The sequence below is a fragment of the Sarcophilus harrisii genome, chromosome 5 (assembly GCF_902635505.1).
Source record: "Sarcophilus harrisii chromosome 5, mSarHar1.11, whole genome shotgun sequence".
Classification (NCBI taxonomy): Eukaryota; Metazoa; Chordata; class Mammalia; order Dasyuromorphia; family Dasyuridae; genus Sarcophilus; species Sarcophilus harrisii.
Window position 1 is genome coordinate 92644267 of NC_045430.1, and position 19829 is coordinate 92664095.

The 19829-nt window shown below is 36.1% G+C and overlaps 1 long non-coding RNA gene across 2 annotated transcripts in view; it reads right to left on the reverse strand.

The window, feature by feature from the left end:
• LOC116419211 overlaps nt 1-19605 on the reverse strand; it is a 119117-nt gene extending 99512 nt beyond the window's left edge. For both annotated transcript variants that reach the window (XR_004229459.1, XR_004229458.1), the window contains exons 1-2: nt 19477-19605; nt 17300-17388 (exon numbers count right to left, since the gene is read on the reverse strand). This is a non-coding gene — a long non-coding RNA (uncharacterized LOC116419211). The remainder of the gene's footprint in view (nt 1-17299; nt 17389-19476) is intronic.
• Nucleotides 19606-19829: the final 224 nt, after the last annotated feature.

Below are 19829 nucleotides of genomic sequence, written 5' to 3' on the forward strand. Positions count from 1 at the left end.
TTAGAAGCAAGGTTTTTAAAACAATATAATAAAATATATCTCCTCTATAAAATCAAAAAATGTATTTTATTTTTCCTGCTGAGAAATCCAGAAAGAATTAGGACCTTCGTCTGATAAATGGACCAGTCAACCAAAACTTAATAACCTGGACCTAGGAGCAACTGAGAAGTAATGAATACATTCTTAACATGCTATAAGAAATTAATAAATATAATAGAGAAGTACACAAAGTTACACCTAATATAAGGGGATTGAAAATACAAAACCTAAGAACTTAAAGAATGCTTTGAAAAAGTAACAATTAAAACTATATCATCATAATTGGAGGCATCTTAACCTTGTTTTTTATATCCTGGACTACAGTCTGGTGGAGCCCTTTACAGAATGATATTTTTAATGAATAAAATAAACTGCATAGGATTACAAAGGAAGCCAATTATATCAAAAATACAATTATCAGAAATTTTTTTAAAAAATAAAAATATCTTATCAAGAATTCCACTGACTCATTGATGAATGCAGAAAAGTTGTTTTACATTCTTACAAGAATGAGTGCTAGGTTAGTAGAGACACACTTTTAAAACCCCAAAGTCAATATTTTATTTCCTTTCCTGAAGCCCAAATCCCTCCTCTGAATTCATCATTAATTGGATGTTAGGGAAGTTACTCCTTATGAATCTCCACCCCTCATTACATAGCCAATACAGGTGCAGATAAAAAGAAACAAAACAGTTCCTGCTCTCAAGGAGTTTACATTATAATGGAGTAAAACATAGAAAAAGAAGAAGAAAAATGGGAAAAGGAAGATCGCATCCATATGGGGGCATAGTAAAAAGTCAGGAATAGAACTCAAAGTTGAATGAAGACGTGGTATTTCCTTACACAGAAGGGATGGGGAGGAACCAGCCAATCAAAGGAAGGTGATTACTGGAGAAGAGTGAACTTCCAGGTAGTGATCAACCTTCTATTATTACTGACAGGGGGAACTTTTAAACTGTCCTCCTTGACTTTTGGGGTGAACTCTAAGAAACTCTTCTCCAGGAGAGGCCTGCCTCAGGGAATCAAGATAAGTTATCTTGGTGGTGACTAGCTGCACCCTCTATTGAGTTGAAAATTAGTCCAAGACCAGTCCTAGCAGCTGGAACTTAAGTGGTCTCATTCAACTGGAAATCTAGGTCTGGGGGCAGTGACAACATTGAAGGAATCTCATTCAATTGAAACCCCAGTCTCAGATCTCATATAAAAAAAGCAATTTTAAACTCATTCTTGCAGAAGTCCTCTTGTTATTTCTCTGCCAGGACCTTGCCACTGAGGAAGTCAGTCTTCCTAGCGAAGTTGGCTTCTCAGTGCCAACAGAATAAACTTCCCTTTTGCCATTCAAATTTTTCGGATTCGGGAATTCTTTTCATGTTGGACCTGAGTCTCAGACCAGAGGGATTCCCACAACTCTCTGTACTGCCACTTAACCACATCACTACCATGTGAAATAAACTTTGTCTGTTGTTGGTGTGAGTAGTACAGCTGGGTGGGAATGTAAGAAGCAAGATCACTCCATTAGAAGCAAAATAGTAGAGCATCTTAGGATAATAAGTGGGGGGTTGGGGCAGGGTATAGAGTATTTTACCAAATTCTATTGGGACAACATCAAACTTAAAAATTTTAACGAGTGAATTTCAAATGACTGAATTCATCAGTAAGAAGGAACCAAAATGCAGAATCAGCCAATTGATAAACATTATTATAAACACCAGAGATACAAATACAAAGAAATAAAACAAATATTTTCAGATATGACCAATATGTGGATTTATTTAATACAACTGTATTTATTTGTTACAATGGAGGGTTTTTATTATTCTGGGAAGGAAGAAGAAGAGTTAGGGGAGGAAAGTGAGGAGATAGTGATAATGATCCTAAAAAAAGAAAGGAAAATGAAGTCAATGATTCATTTAAAAAGAAACAGAAGACAGCAGAAGTAAATTCAGAAAGGAACAAAGACCAGCAGGGAATGAATCACCATGTTAAATTCAAAATATAACTTTTTAAAAAAGTGAAACTATATGTAATGGAAATTCATGGTTTCATTTTCAGTCCTCAATTTTTGTCCTGGAAATGTTCATGTCAAGTTCATAATGACATATTAAAGAAAAAAAGGAAGGAAGGGGAAGGAAAGGAAGAAATATTATTATGCCATGAGAAATTCAAAGAAATAAAGCTTTGATGGGTTTTATGAACTGATGCATAGTGAACAGGAATATGAGAACAATATAGGTAAAGTTTATAATAATGTAAATGAAATAGCACTAAAAGCCAAACTCTGAGTGGTTATAATGCCCAAATCTTGGACCAAAGACTGAGTACTAAAACAAATCTCTTGTCTTTTTGATAACAAGGTCTCCAAAATGCAATACTTGTCTACTAGGATAGCCTAATATTTTTTCTTTTTCCTAGGACAGTAGTTATTGAAAGTATGGGGTGTGTGTGTGTGTGTGTGTGTGTGAATGACTATGAGGTAAGCTCCAAAGATTTATTAAGTACAATAAACCTCTTGATGCAGTCACTACAGAAGCCTAACATAAGCTCATGGTTACCACTGGTCTCAAGTATTTTTGGTTTGGTTTGGTTTGGGGAATCTTCCTTCAGCTAAATAATTCACTCTTTTATAATAATCACTTATGTAGCATGCAGTAAAAATCAAATTACTTTTCGGGGACAGCAAATAAATGAGGTTTCAATGGAGCAAAGTAATGATGATGTAATATAGCTTTAGGGGAGAAAGCAATGATTTTGAAGTCCCCTGATCTTAGTGGGACTTCTGTTCTAACAATAAATAAGTAATTCTAAATCTTCTGGCCTTGGAATCTGCCTCAGGAACTTCCCACACTCCCAATCTAAGAACAAGAATCTGTCTGATTCTGAAAAGACCACTCATCAATTCACTGCTGACTGTCAGATAGCTTTTGGCTTTAGGGTAGTCCCACAGACCAAATTCCTGAGATAATAGTGATAATCTATTGGTCAGCAAGAACCAGATTCAGAGACCATTCCTACCTCTGGGCCATAGAAATTAGCATGTCAATGATAGAAAGCTGGATAAAAGTGTCCTCTCTCTCTTAGCATTCTGCTAAATTCTCTTGGAATTTAGTCCCTTTGTAATGGCATTATGATTACAATAAAACTTTTGCCCCTTGATCAAGAGATGGGTTCAAACTTATTAATTCTTTTGAGATATCTCCTGAACAGTAGTCTATGACAGCAAATTTTTGGGGTCCTCTTCCCAACCTCAATATTGTTAGTTGGCCAGCAACAATGAAGCAGGAGAGAAATAGTGGAGAATAGAATCACTTCTTAAAGGGATTCATTTTTCATTTCAAGTCTTTCATTTTTCAAGATTATACTCACTTTGAGATAACACCTCCTTTCCTTACCATTGGCTGGTAAGATGCTCTCCTCTCTGCTGAGAGAAAAAGTTTTCCAGCTTACTTTGTCCCACAAAACTCCCATCTCCCTGATCCTTCAATACTGAATTTCTAACTAAGAAAATTACACTTCCCATCATATATTTGCCAATAAGGATCATTTAATTTTTTTAAAGGGGATGAGGGATGAATATGATGAACTCAGAGAAATATGAGAAGTGTATGAATTTATGCAAATAGAATAAAATAGAATCAGGAGCACAATATATACAAGGATTATAGTAATGTGAAAGAAAACACAATTGTTAGTCGATAAATATTTATTAAGTTCCTACTATGTTCTAGGCACTGTGCTAAATGCTGGGGATACAAAAAGAGGCAAAAGACATCACTATTTTTAAGAAGTCGTCCATAATTCAATGAGGGGTGTGTGTGTGTGTGTGTGTATGTGCACGCACATGTGCATGCACACGTGTATACAAGAAATAATAAAGTACAGCTGAACTTAGAATGCACTGATCATTATTATTTCCTGAGTTCAGATGATGAAGCATACATCACTTCTCTCAGTAGAGGACTATGGCTGCTAAATGTTGCAGACTTTAGTAGGAATAATTCTTTTGTGGCTTATTTTTCTTTGTTACAAAAGAGGATTCTGTAGTGAAGGGGTTGGGGTGAGATGTTTACATGGAAAAAGACTACTATGTAAAAACAAAAGACATCAATAGAATTTGGTCTTTTAAAGTATATATTGAATTTAACACAGTAGTTCCTGTCCTATTTGTCTGTTCCTTCTTTTTCTGTGTACTCTTTTAAAAGTGTTCATTTCTATTTTTTTCTTTCTTGTTTATTTTGTTTTAAAAGAACAGGTTTAGTGCTCTTAGCACAGTGCCTGGCACATAGCAAGGCATTTAATAAATATTATTTGATTAATTGATTGATTTGCTAACATTGTCACTCAAGTCCCACAAATGTCCTGTTCTCATACAAAAATAAAATAAAATGAAAGATTTGACTTATAATAGTAAATGTACTCGAGCAAACAAATCTACACACTGAGAATATTTGGCTTGTTTCAGTCTAGTCTGTAATCTCTCTGCCAAGAGATGGGTAATATGACTCATCTTCATTCTTCTTAAGTTATGATTGCATTGATCAGAGTTCCTAAGCCTCACAAAGTTGTATGTTGTATTCCTTGTATAAGTTGTTCTCCTTATTCTTTCCTCTGCATCAGTTCATATAATTCCCTTATATATCTATGAATCTATCCCTTTTGTTATATGTTGTTGTTGTCGTGTCATGAGTTTTCTTACCAAAAATACTGATGTGGTTTGTCATTTCATTCTCTAGCTCATTTTAGAAATGAGGGAATTAAGGCAAAGAGGGTAAAGTGACTTGCCCAGGTTCACACCTCTAATAATTGAGGTTAGATTTGAACTCAGAAAAATGAGGCTTCTTAACTCCAGGCTTGATACTCTATCTACTGTGCCACCTGCCTGCCTTTTGTTATATATTACACAGAAGTAATATTCCATTACCTTCAAATACCTTAAGTTGTTTAGGCAGTCTCTATATAAAAAATAAGCTGGACTTGGACTTTGAAGTGGACTGTTACAATAAAATTTAAAGACTACTATGGAGCAAATTTGCAAGTGTGAACTGATAACAGTTCTTTTTTTATAATAATATAATTTTATTTTTTAAAATACATGCAAAGATAGTTTTCAACATTCACCCTTGCAAAACTGTGTTCCAAAATTTTCTCACTTCCTCTAGATCTCCCCCTCCCCAAGACAGCAAGTAATCCAAATAGGTTAAACATGTGCAATTCTTCTAAACGTATTTCCACATTATCATGTTGCACAAGAAAAATCAGCTGATAACAGTTCATTGACACATTCTCTATAGTGCCAAGTTAGACAATGCTTGCCAAAAATTGATAGCAGCAGTAGCCAACCATGAATTAAACATTAGCTAGCAGTCAGGGAAGACTGAAGTGAATGTAAAAGCCCTGTCCTGAAAGCCACCTAACACCAAGGCTATGGTGAGTGAAGAAGTGAAAGCTATCTATAACACCCTGGAACCTTGGCTATAGAAAAAAGGGAAGACAGTGGAAAATTTGTGACTTCAAGCAGACAGCATGCCAGCTGAAACCTCATTTTAATGAATTGACTTTATTTCAGTTGTCTGTATGACTATCATTAAAATCCGATTTAATTTCATTTAATTAAATAAGCATTGAAGTGCCTATTATGTGCCAGGTACTGTGCTAAGCACTAGGGACACAAAAAAGGCAAAAGATAGATCCTATCTTCAAGGAGCTTTCAATCTAATAATACTAACTCAGTATACAAATTTATAAAAATATGTACACAAATATATGTGTGTAAATGCATATGTACACATACAAAGAAAACTAGATGTTATATGTAAGAGGTTAGTAGACAGAGCAGAAACTGAATAGCTTGAGAAAATGCCCAGAGCTAAGAGATGGAATGTCTTGTTTGAAGAACAGATGCTGATTTAAAGAACTTCTAGAAGTAATGCAAGCCAAGAAACAAGCAAATGATGTAAAGGATTCAAGTTCCATTCCCTTGAAAGCATCTTACTGTTGAAAAAATAGAAGAAATTAATAACTGTGCAGTGGAATATTATACCAATTTGTAATTAATTCAACATATGGTACCAGATAAAAATTAATGCTACCCAAAACAAAATTCTCTATGGTCATAAAAGCTTTCCATGATAGTTTTGGATATTTGGATTGGGATAAGACCCTGGAGCTGTAAAAAACTAAAAATAAGATTTCATTGGTCTAAGGTGCTACAGATATAATTGAAAAATGTGAAACATGCTAAGAAAAGTATTACCAACACATGCTGCCTATTTAGAGAATGTAAGCATTGGCAAATCTTTGAAATTTGTTGGCATTTTATACCTCTGAAAGGAGATAATAAGAACTTAAAACAAATCTTTGTGGTAATGAACCACTTCACAAGATATGTGACAACATATCTAATCGGGAATCAGAAACCTTCAATGATTGCTAAAATGTTGTGGGAGACATATTTCTCAGTGAATATAACCTTCTGGTAAAATCACTTCCGACAAGAAAGACATTGAAAATATATTTCTCAAAGAGATATCAGCTTTGATGTCATCCTGAAAGAGACCCAACACCTGCCACACTGCTGAAACATGTTAAGTTCAATGAAAATTAAAATTCAAATGCTGTCAACATGTGGCATCTCTAATACATACCAGAAATGATGTCAGCTGTGCTTACAAGTAGTTAGGCGTATCAAAAAAGGAAGAGACAGCAGACGTACATAATCAATATATCTCTTAGCAAAGAGAGAGAAGCTAAAAGAAGTTTATCACTTAGCTACAACTTCTGCTCAGAAAAGTGTCAGCAGAGACAAACCCATGATGTAATGCCTTTATTCATTTTATATGTGTGCACTTTCAAAAGAAGATAAAATTTTGTTGAGAAATCTTGGTGTTTATGGGATTATATACATTAGCAGATTGTGGAATACTACTACATACTTAGGAGAGAGTGGGCAATTTACCTTGTTATGTTGTGCCAAAGTTCCCTTTTAATGTCGTGACCCAGTTTCTCTGAATGTTGTGCCAAAGTTTCCTTTTAATGTCCTGAACCAGTTTCTCCAATTGTCCTATTTAGTTAGTCTGCCTCAGGTTATATAACCTTTCCCTCTTAATGTTTGATGAGATAAAGGTCTACCTCAGTTGCTCTGCCCCAAAACCCTAGGCTATAATCATTCCCTCTTAAATGGTTAATGAGATGAAGATTTTATATCTTTAGGTTATATACATTCCTTCTTAATGTTTCACAGGATAAAGGTTTATCCATCATTAGAATATCAGTAAGCTCTCTCCATTGTGTCATCCGAAGGGGACCCCTCCCCATTAGGTTATCCCCACTTAGGTACCTCCTCCATTATATCATTGTTCTTGTTATCCTATAAAAAAGCTTGCTGTCCCAATACTCAAGGCTGGATTCTTTGAGATGATAGTCTCATCCAGCACTGGGACCAAGATCCATCTGGTCCCATATCTCTTTCCATTTAATAAACTATTGAATTGGTCTCCTACCTGTCTTGCTCAGTTTCTTTGGCATTACAGTTACAGAATATCCCCTGAAGGGGAGGGGCAAGTGGAGAGGGCAGTAAAGATGATTCATGATTATTGTTCTATAAGAAATGACCAACAGACTGAATACAGAGAGGTCTGGAGAGACTTACATGAACTGATGCTGAGTGAAATGAGCAGGACCAGGAGATCATTATACATTTCAACAACAATATGATGATGATCAATTCTGATGGACATGGCTCTCTTCAACAATGAAAGGATCCAAACCAGTTCCAATTGTTCAGTAATGAAGAGAATTAGCTATACCCAGATGGGAAATGAGTGTGGACCACAACCTAACATTTCCACTTTTTCTGTTATTGTTTGCTTGCATTTTTGTTTTCCTTCTCAGGTTTTTTTTAACCTTCTTTCTAGATCTGATCTTTCTTGAGCAACAAGATAACTGTATAAATATGTATACATACTTTAACATATTTAACATGTATTGGACAACCTACCATCTGAGGGAGGGGATGGGGAAAAGTTGGAACAGAAGGTTTTGCAAAGGTCAATGTCAAAAGAAAAAGTAAAGACTATTCATGGACACCACTTTTTGCCAACAGATACATTAATTAGTTCTGGGAACAGACAGAGATTGATGGACAATTTCCTCAATAGATCATAAACAAAAGAGGTTGTCTACTTATAAGTGCAAAAGAAAGACATTTCAAGTGAAAAAGACTGATATCCTTTGATTCAACAATTCCATTGCTAGATCTATATACCAATAAGATTTTAAAAAGGTGAGGGGAGAACTTATTTGGACAAAAATATTTATAGCAGCTTTTTTTTTGAGATAGTTAAGAATGGAGATCAAAGGGATACCCATCAATTGGGAAATGGCTGAACAAGCTGAGGCATATGATTTTGATGGAATATTATTGTTCCATAAGAGATGACAAGCAGAATGATTTCAGAAAAATCTGGAAGTACAAAATTCCCAACTCCAAAAGGAATGTAGCCTCCCTTTTTAAAAACTTTTTTTAATAGTATTTTTTTCCAAATACACGTAAAGACAGTTTTCAACATTCATCTTTGCAAAACCTTGAGTTCCAAATTTCTCTCCCTCTCCTCCCCTGTTCCTCCCCCCAAGACAGCAAGCAGTTTGATATAAGTTAAACATATGCAATTCTTCTATATGTATCTCCATATTCATCATGTATGCAAAAAATTAAATCAACAACATCAACAAAAATGAAAATATTATACTTTGATCCACATTCATTCTCCATAGTTCTCTCTCTGGATGTAGATGGCACTTTCAATCACAATTCTATTAGAATTACTTTGACTCACCTCATTGTTAAAAAAAATCAAGTTCATCACAGTTGATCTTCACATAATCCTGTTGTTACTGGGTATAATATTCTCTTGGTTCCACTCATTTCACTTAGCATCAGTTTACATAAGTCTTTCCAGCATAGCCCCTCTTTTACCAAGGATTTAGAATACATCTGAATATGTCTGCAGCATAGGATAGGAGTCATCCGTGTATTCTGATTTAAGGATGGATGTTGGATGTTGTGTTTGGATTTTGTGATTGTTTCTTAGTATCAGTTACACTGATAGTTTTTCTGAATTTGGACCAACCTTGCAGTCCTGTTATAAATCCCACTTGGTCATGATGTATTATCTTGCTAAATTAGATTGATTCTTTAAGAAAAAAAACAAACAATTTTTTCTTTTACTAAAGAGGATGGATAATGGACATCTCAGAATAATTCAGGGGTGAGCTACGTGCTCAAAGGGTGAAAAGATCAACGCTACCTACAAAAAAGGAGATGATGGGAGAATGACTGTCCCTCTGTTAGCCTCCCCAGTACTATTTCTACTATGCATATTGCCATAATTATAAATTTGCAGGTTAGATACTAGATGAAGAGCCTGTAGCCAAATACCATAAGGCTGCTGAAAATCACTGCAGGGTGGAAGTGGCTATTTCTGTTTGCTAATGAAAATGATGAAATCTCTCTCTATCTCTTACCTAGTTCTGACTCATCAGAGTAGACTATATTTCTTTTTTCATTCCTATTTAAAAGCATTCATTTTCTCTCCATGGCATGCATTTTTTTTTTTTTAATTTAATAGCCTTTTATTTACAGGATATATACATGGGTAACTTTACAGCATTAACAATTGCCAAACCTCTTGTTCCAATTTTTCACCTCTTACCCCCCACCCCTCCCTAAATGGCAGGATGACCAGTAGATGTTAAATATATTAAAATATAACTTAGATACATAATAAGTATACATGACCAAAACATTATTTTGCTGTACAAAAAGAATCAGACTCTGAATTATTGTACAATTAGCTTGTGAAGGAAATCAAAAATGCAGGTGTGCATAAATATATGGATTAGAATTCAATGTAATGGTTTTAGTCATCTCCCAGAGTTCTTTTTCTGGGTATAGCTGGTTCAGTTCATTACTGCTCCATTAGAAATGATTTGGTTGATCTTGTTGCTGAGGATGGCCTGATCCATCAGAACTGGTCATCATCTAGTATTGTTGTTGAAGTATATAATGATCTCCTGGTCCTGCTCATTTCACTCAGCATCAGTTCGTGTAAGTCTCTCCAAGCATGGCATGCATTTTCAAAAGAAACTTTTCTCTAAAATATCTAATTCTTGTGTGTTTTGTTCTGTTCTGGAGGGAACTGGGTGCAGCTGAATGAGACTATGGCCAATCAAAGACCCAGAGGGAGATAATTCTTTTAAAGAGAAGGGATCAACAACTGAAGTTTTCAGATGAACTAGAAAGATTTTTATTGATACATATTCTCCCCAAAGTAGAGGAAAATTCAGTTAATCTGGAGCATCTTGGGTTTCCTTGAGCACAAAGTGGTAGAAGAAACTTTATAAATAGAAGCAAGAAAAAGTCAATTTGAGAAAAGTACTGTAGTACCAATTCCCTTCTCCATTGCGTCTCCCAGGTAAGAGCTCAGTCCCCACCCCATCTCCCACAAGAGGCCTCAGAGTTACTATCTATCTATCTATCTAAATATATAAATATATAAATAACCATAGAAAGTCAGAAGGGAGGAACTGTGAAAGAGGGACATGAAAGGCAATCTTCTACCCCTAATCGATTTTAGAATTTCCTGAGAAAAAGGAGGCAATAAGTCATGGGCTCTACCTCTTCCCTTTCTCTTCATCAAAAAACCCCTTGACATTATCTCTCAGTCTCTCTTCCTTTTTCTCATTCTCTACTTCCTGCCAAGATCAAAGTTCCAACTTCTCAAAGTGATTACCAAAGTGATCCCCTCTCCCTAATCTTTAATATCTCACTCTTCTAGTTTCTTCCCTGCTGCTTTGATAATTATCCAAGTATCCCTATCTATCCACTCATCTAGCTAGCTAGTTATCCATCCATCAGCCTATCTATTCATCCACCCATCTGTCTACCTATCTATTTATCCATCCATCCATCTATCTATATCTTCATTAGACCCTACCACTCCAAAAAAATATCTCCTATAACTTTCCTTTCTTAACTGGAATTGTAGAGAAACTATCTATTCTTGTTGCCTCTATTTGATCCCCTTTCTTTTCATTCCTATGCAATCTGGCTTCTGGCTTCATTATTCAACAAAACCTGTCTTCTCTAGGCTATCAATAATCTCTAAATTATAAAATCTGATAGTCTTTTCTAAGAATTCATCTTTTTCCAACTAACATTTTACACTGCTAACAATACTCTGTTTCTGGATATTCTCCCATTTCTGGTTTTAGGCTCTTTTCTCTTCTTTTTCCTTATACTTTCCCTTTTGTTGACCTCATCAACTCTCAGTGTTTTCATTGCCATCTTTCTACAGTTCTAAATATCCACCACAGTCTTTCCCCGAACCTCAGTTCTCTATCACCAACTGCAAATGTTCATATCAAATTGGATGTCCTAGAGATATTTGATTGAATATGTGCCTACTAGGTACCAGTGATGAGGTTAGTGGCAGTGCAGAGAATTGTAAGAATTGAGGTGTGAGAATCTACTCTGGTCAGTGCACAGGTCCAAAGTGAAAGAATTTGAGAATCCAAAAAGTCTGATTGGCAAAAGGGATTTTTATTGGCACTGAAAAGCCAGCTTCACTAGGAAGACAGACTTCTCAGTGACAAGGTCCTGTTAGAGAAATAACAAAGGTTATCACTGAGAAGAATGTATTTTCACAGTGGGCAAGAGCACTGGCAGGCAGCTGTGCCAAGAAGAGAGGTCCCTTGGCAAAGCATAATTCTACTTTGGACTTCTGTAAAGTGGGGTTCATAGTTGTCTTTTTATTAGACGTCTAGGGTTAGGGCTTCCATTTAATGAGATTTCTTCAATGTTGTCAATCTCCCAGGCCTAGATTTCCAGTTGAAAAGAAAGTACTTTTCTTGAAGTTTCAAGATACTCAATAGATCTCCAACTGAATAAAATCATTTTGAAGTCTTTTTCCTAGGGTCTTGGAATTCCCTCCAGGGGATCCGGGCCACCCCCCAAAAGATCAATGGAGGATGATTTGACCAAGATCTCCAATTGAATGAAGCCACTTCACTTATCTGGGAAGATATGTTTTCCCAGAGGAGGGTCTGAGATGACAAATCTCCCTTCTTTTACAGATTAAAGGGGACACAGTTTCAGAGTTAACCCCCATACTAAGCACTGTGATACCAAAAAAAAAAAAAAAAAAAAAGGGCAAAAGACAGCCCCTGACCTCAAAGAACTTAAAGTTTAGTAGGGGAAATAACTTGAAAACAACAATCTATATAAAGGAAATTGGAGATAATTAATACAGGGAGAACTCTAGCATAATTTTATAAGGGATTTGAATCAAGAAAAACCAGGAGGCATTGATGAAGAAAGAAAGTAACATTTTTCTCTCAAAAAACCCTTCCCATTTTCACAATTCCCTATTTCTGTTGAATTATTCTTCCAATATCCCAGGTTCATAATCTATATGTTATCCTTAATTCTTCAATTATCCTTATGCCATACATCCAATCAGTTGCCAAAGCTTGCCATTTCTACCTCTACAACATATCTTGAATTCATCCCTTTTCCTGTACTCATATAACTCCCACCTTAGTTCCAGCCCTCCGAATTTGTCTTCCTATTGTGGGTCTCTCACTATGTCAGGCCATCCCTGACAAGGTGGTTTAACCGGGTTAGTCCTCTATCCAGAAAAATCCAAGTAACTCCTCATTGCCTCAGAAACTCACTTCTTCAACTTTGAAGGCCTCAGCCTATCACTTGATCTTTTTTATATATTAATCTCCTCATATTCTAAGATCCAGCCAAACTGACTTTCTCTCTATTTGCTTACACTATCTCCTTTCTCAGAACCTTTGCTTGTTCTATTCCCCTCCCTTAGCATGAGTTCCTAGTGTTACTTCCTTCACGAAACAACTAAAGCACCATCCTATCTTGTATTCATTCTCCATATATTTATTTATTTATTTATATGTTTGTACACTCAAGTGTTATTCCCATTAGGATATAATTTCTCAAGAATATGGATTCTTTAAGTCTTTGTCTTTTTACCCTCAGAACCTGGCACAGTGCCTATCACATAATAGGTAGTTACCTGTTGGTTTATTGATTTTAATACTGTGTTTGACTAAAACTTTAAGGTATTTGGAACAGAGTATGAGAAGTTTTTTAAATAGTCAAGATAATGTAATAAGAACTGTGTATCCCTGATCTTTGGGGGGATGGACCTGGGTTGGAAAAACCCTGACTCTCAACCCCTCCTGACCTTTTGATTCCCAGGAGAAACTTCCACAATAATCCCCACCTACAATTCATTTGGAGATCTTGGCCTGGGACATAATTACCACCCATTATTGACCTGGAAATTAGTCCCCCAATTCACCTGGAGATTGATCCTGATACCCTGGGCACATAGAAACCAAAATATAATCTAGGCTCTGTGTTCCAACCTTTGTTATCTTCCTAATCAGGAAGTGGCCCACTGAGAGAAAGTTTCTCAGTGAAATAAACCCATTTTTGCTAAAAACCTTGCTTGCAGACTGGGACTGCTAATTCTTTCTTTCTCAAAATCTGTGACACCAGCCTGGGGACCCCAATCACTATTAGGCTCTTTTCAATAATGAGGTGATTCAGGCCAATTCCAATAGACTTGTGATGGAGAAACCCATCTACATCCAGAGAGAACACTATGGGGACTGAGTATGGATTGCAACATAGTATTTTCATCTTTCTGTTTGCTTGATTTTTTTTCTTTCTCTCTTTTTTCCTTTTTGATCTGATTTTTCTTGTGTAATATGATAAATGTGATAGAAGAATTGCACATGTTTTACATATATTGGATGTTTGCTGTCTAGGGATGGGGGGAAGGGAAGGAGGAAAATTTGGCATATGTTTTGAAAATAAAAAGTTATTAGTCAAAAATAAAATAAAGAGACCGCAACATAAAAAAATAAAAAATAAAAAAAAAAACTAATCAAGGGAAAAAAAAAACCTTTGTGTTTTAAAAGAAATGTTACTATGGTTTTAAAATTTTCATTTAAATGGGGCAGTTTATTTTATATCAGGTGATTTCTATAAATGATATCATTCTTCCATGAACAGATAACAGATCCCCATCCCACACAGATGCTATGCAGGAGTTCTGCCAAGAAAATCGATCTGCAAAGTCATTAGTAAGGTCATCCAAATTCTTTGCCTGATCTCTGACTTCCATGAATGATCCATGAAAAGCCAAATAAACAATGAGTAAATAGATCTGGAGAACTGGGTCCTGGAAGAGATAGAAGTTCCTCACCAACAAAAGCCTCTAACTATCTAAATGATTTACAAAGCCAGAATTAAGTAGACATAGTCCACTACTCCCAAGTCCTTTCTTCCTAGATGTCCCCTCACTTCCATCCCTCTCACTAAATTAATCAAGTCTCTCCCACCTCAAAATTTAAACCCCTATCACCAGATTGAGAGCTAGATCACACCTGGAGCCCTGCTCACCAGCTGCTGTGTTTATCCAGCATGGAGAGGAAGCAGAAGCAGGGAGGTGGAGCAGGGACAAAAAGCAACAGGACAGACAAGATTAGAAGGGAAGCAATACACTGGGAAAACATTTTACAGTCAAAGGTTCTGATAAAGGCCTCATTTCCAAAATATATAGAGAATTGACTCTAATTTATATGAAATCAAACCATTCTCCACTTGATAAATGGTCAAAGGATATGAACAGACAGTTCTCAGATGAAGAAATTGAAACTATTTCTAGCCATATGAAAAGGTGCTCCAAGTCATTATTAATCAGAGAAATGCAAATTAAGACAACTCTGAAATATCACTACACACCTGTGAGATTGGCTAAAATGACAGAGAAAGATAATGTGGAATGTTGGAGGGGATGTGGGAAAACTAGGACACGGATACGTTGTTGGTGGAATTGTGAATACATCCAACCATTCTGGAGAGCGATTTGGAACTATGTTCAAAAAGTTATCCAACTGTGCATACATACCCTTTGATCCAGCAGTGCTACTACTGGGCTTAGCCCCAAAGAGATACTAAAGAAAGGAAAGGGACCTGTATGTGCCAAAATGTTTGTAGCAGCCCTCTTTGTAGTGGCCAGAAACTGGAAACTGAGTGGATGCCCATCATCAGTTGGAGAATGGCTGAATAAATTGTGGTATATGAATATTATGGAATATTATTGCTGGGTGAGAAATGACTAGCAGGATGATTTCAGAAAGGCCTGGAGAGACTTAGATGAGCTGATGTTGAGTAAAATGAGCAGAACTAGGAGATCATTATATACTTCAACAACAATACTATATGACGATCAATTCTGATGGACCTGGCCATCCTCAGCAATGAGATGAACCAAATCAGTTCCAATAGAACAGTAATGAATTGAACCAGCTACACCCAGCAAAAGAAGAGTTGACTATGAACCACTATATAGAATTCCCAATCCCTCTATTTTCGTCTGTCTGCATTTTTTATTTCCTTCACAGGTTAATTGTACACTATTTCAAAGTCTGATTCTTTTTGTGCAGCAAAATAACTATGGACATGTATACATATATTGTATTTAACTTATACTTTAACATATTTTACATGTATTGGTCAACCTGCCATCTTGGGAGGCGGTGGGGGGAAGGAGGGGAAAAATTGAAACAAAAAGTTTTGCAATTATCAATGCTGAAAAATTACCATGCATGCATATATCTTGTAAATAAAACTATAATAATAATATTAAAAAAAAGCAACAGGAAACACTTTCCATAGTCCTAAGTCTTTTTTTTTTTCTGCTTTTAAAGAGAGTTCAATTTCTAGTTAAGTGGTACATAAGGACTAAGAAAAGATTAAGAACCAAGGGATCTGGGAATTGTTGTGCTAGATCATCAAATCTATTGTTTTGGCCTAAAGCAATTCATTTGGAGGTCTTAAAAATGATCAAAAAGTCTGGGTGAGAGGGAAGGAAAGGAAAAAAATTTGGAACACAAGACTTTGAAAAATGTCTTTGCATGTGTTTTGAAAATAAAAAGCTATTGTTGTCAAAAATAAAATAAAACAAATAAAAAGATACCCTAACATCAAAAAAAGTTAATCAAGGAAAATATTTTCTTTTTAGTGTTTTAAATTAAAATTAATCTGGCTTGTTTGTACATGTGTCTTTGCTTGTGGTCTTCCTCTTTAGGTTACCAGCTTTTTGAGGACAGGTACTGCTTTTTGTCTTTTTGTATCCCTTGCCACATAGTAGGCACTTAATAAATCTCTTTTGACTATCTATTGTGAATTTTTAAGGTAAACTATGGTCCTGAGTTTAAGTCTAATTTTGAAGTGATAGGTAGTGTTTGCCTTCCCCTTGCCTCTTTTTGTGTCCCTACCACTTAGCATGGTGCCTGCCACTTAATAGGCACTACACAAAAGTTTATTGGTTGATTAATAGAGGCTCAATGTTAAAAGTGGGGCAATTGAAATCCCAGTTTTCCCTTTGATCATCTCTTCTTCATTCCTTTGCACTGCCCATTCCTTTATCTCAAACTGTAATGCTGGAGAAACTGAGGCAAGATAGAGATTAGAGAGTTTTTAATATTTTATTTGAAAGGGAGAGATTTACTGGGGGAGAGATTTACTGGGACCAAATGGATCCATGGTTTGGTCCCAGGGCTGAATGAGACTATCACAGTCTTCAAAAATCCAGCATCAATGTGAGTTCTCAATGACATGTATATACCCGTGGCTCAGCTACAGGAGCAGACAGAGGCAGGGGCAGAGTCAGAGCACTGAGAGTGGGAACTCGGGACTATCAGTCCAGTTCTGACAGGGTAGGGGGAGGCATTCTCATAAATTGGAATTACAGAATGGGGAGAGGCACCAGATATTCTGACGATATATAAGATAGAAGGTCTTTCTCCTTATCTGGATCATCATGATTAGGAGGGAGAGATGGCTTTGCAGGATTGTCCAAAACAATTAGGAACCGAGGCAGGACAATTTAGGGAAACTAAGTCAGGACAATAAAAGAGAACTGTGGCACAACAAAACAAATTAACATTTTTTTAAAATCTGGAGAAAAAACTTAAAGCAATATCAAATTATTTCAAGAGATTTTTGCTTCAAATAGCAAAATTCCTCTAATGCCAATTTAGAGCTGTTTTTACAATTTAGAGCTATTTTACTCATGTTTCAATAAGTTAACAATAACATATGAACATTTTATTTATCCTTTTTTTTTAAATTAAGTGTAACCATATTCTGGAATTTCATACTCACAGTGAATACATGATAATTGCCTCAAGACTGCAGAAAATGCAGATTGAAGTAAATCATTCGATTTAATATATCCTTATTGCCTATTAACCCTAAAGCAAAATGAAATCTGTTGTTAGTAAGTTGGTTCAACATTGTAACTTCAAAACATGCTATTCATTAAAAGATATGATTTCATAATTTTCATAAATTCCAGTCAAATAATCTCAGATGAAATTCCTTCTTTAAGCAAACATGTAAGTTTTCCTACTTTGAAAGGGAGTGTTCCTACTTTCTCAAATTTAAGTACATTAGAATTTTAAAACAAGCAGTCAGCAAGACTGATAAGAACTTATAGCCTGGTCCAAGTAGAAAGTTCCAAGTTAAGGATAACTTAAAGGGATCTTTTTTTTACCTTTTCTCCCAATAGTAAATTATTATCATCAATTTTAGAACAAAACATATCCCATTAAGTATTTAACATTTTTCAAATATTTTGATCTTATTTCTTTTAACAATTCATAATCTAATATCATATAAATTAAAATCATGTCACTTCTGACATAATGGTATGTTAATAGTGACAGAATGGTATAAATAACAAACACAGCAAGAAACTCACTATGGTAAGTGCCAATTGGCCAGGCAGTGAGGAGAAAAAGGTCAGTGAGCAAGACTAGGCTCCCACTATGCACGATTATGTTTAACTGGGTGAAGCAGGATTCTTTCTGGCCATCGATCACCGCTGTTTGGTGTCTACCCTCCTCCCTCTTTTCTCCTCAGGAAGCAAATGTTCCTGGACTACCCCTGCTTTCTTGACTTCTACCACTCATCCTCATTCGGCAGCTCCTTCTATCTAGGAATAACTTCACTTCCCATCACTCCTTTGCTAATTAGGGAGTTTTTGCCTACCTATCCCCACTGCTTAAAACACTGCCTTACATATAGCAAGCATTTAATAATTACTTCTTAACTTCCTGATGAGGGGCTATGATTTAGAACTAATAGGGACCTTAAAGGTCATGTTGAACATAACACCCTCCACTTATATGTGGAGAAACTGAAACCTTTATGAAGTGATTTACCTAAATCCACAAAGGCAATAAGTAGCAGAGTTGAACATCAAACCTGTGAAATGAGATCCAGGAAACTTTTTGTCATATATCATGTCATTCTACTTTCCTGTCCTTTCTGTTTGTTTCTTAGTAGAAGGAGACAAAGTTGAAGTCCTTGCTAGAGAAGGGATTTTAGCAGCAGCATCCTTTAGCAGCTCTGGATCTGAGCTCAGAATAAGGAAGTCCAGAATTCAAGTCTCACCTCAGATACACAGTGATTATGAACAAGGACAAGTCACTTTTCTTTCTTTCTTTTTTTTTGGAGGGGGTGGGTGGGAGGGAGGCAACCATGGTTAAGTGTCTTGCCCAGGGTCACACATCTAGTAAGTATATGAGGCTGCGTTTGAATTCAGATTTTCCTTGTGTGGGATGGGTGCTAGATCCTCTTTCCCAAATTAACTAATCAGAGACATCTTCAAGTACAAAGAGAAAACATTTATTTAGTCCCAGCAGGGAGAGGTCCAAGCACACCTGGGAGATATCTCAGCACCTACCATGTGTTCATAGGCCTGACAAGCAGGAAGCTTGCAAGGGATTAAATAGCAAAAGACCCAAACCTTTTCATTAGATAGACTAAAAGGAAGTAACCAATACTGATCAATGGTCACCAATGTTGTCTGTTTTCCTGTAGATCAAGTCACTTCCTATAGCTGACCTAAGGTCTTAACCTTTTAAAGACCTGTAGGCCTAGGGATCATGTGAATTCCTGTAATCTGAGGCCCGAAGCCTGATCTTCCAGCTCTAGAGACCTTTGGGAAAAGGGGTGATTTAAGCTTAGACACAGACTTGAGAAAATTTCACCCAGTCAGTCCCATTCATCCTGACTCCAAGGCTGATGCTATCCACTGTACCACCTAGCTGCCCCTACAAATCACTTATCAATGTTCTAGGCCAGAGGTGTTAAACGTGTGGCTACTTAAACCCACAAAACTCTCAGTACAACCAGGTTAAAATATAATTGGGAAATGTTAAAAAAATAAATAAATAAAGACACATGAAAATATATGTATATAAAATGGTACAGCATCTTATGATCTCCTCTAAAGGAGCATCTTTGTCTAGTCCCCATATAATTCTTTTGCAAACCTCATTGGCATTTTCCTTAGCCAGATGTCTGTTGTAGGGTTAAAGTTTTTCTCTGCAGGGATCTGGTTCCATCTGATTTTGACACCACTGCTCTAAACAACTCTTTGAGTATAAAGTACAATGATGATTCAGGCTGTTTTGATAAAGGAAATTTGCTCATAAGAATTCTCTGTTGTTGTTCAATTGTTTGGTCATCTCTGACTCTGTATATCATAGCACACCAAGCTCTTCTATTCTCCACCATCTCTCAAAGTCTTTACAAGCTCATATTCACTGCTTCCATGAAATTATCTATCTATCTTGTCCTCATCCCCATTTTTTTTGTCTTCAATCTTTCATGACATCAGAGTTGT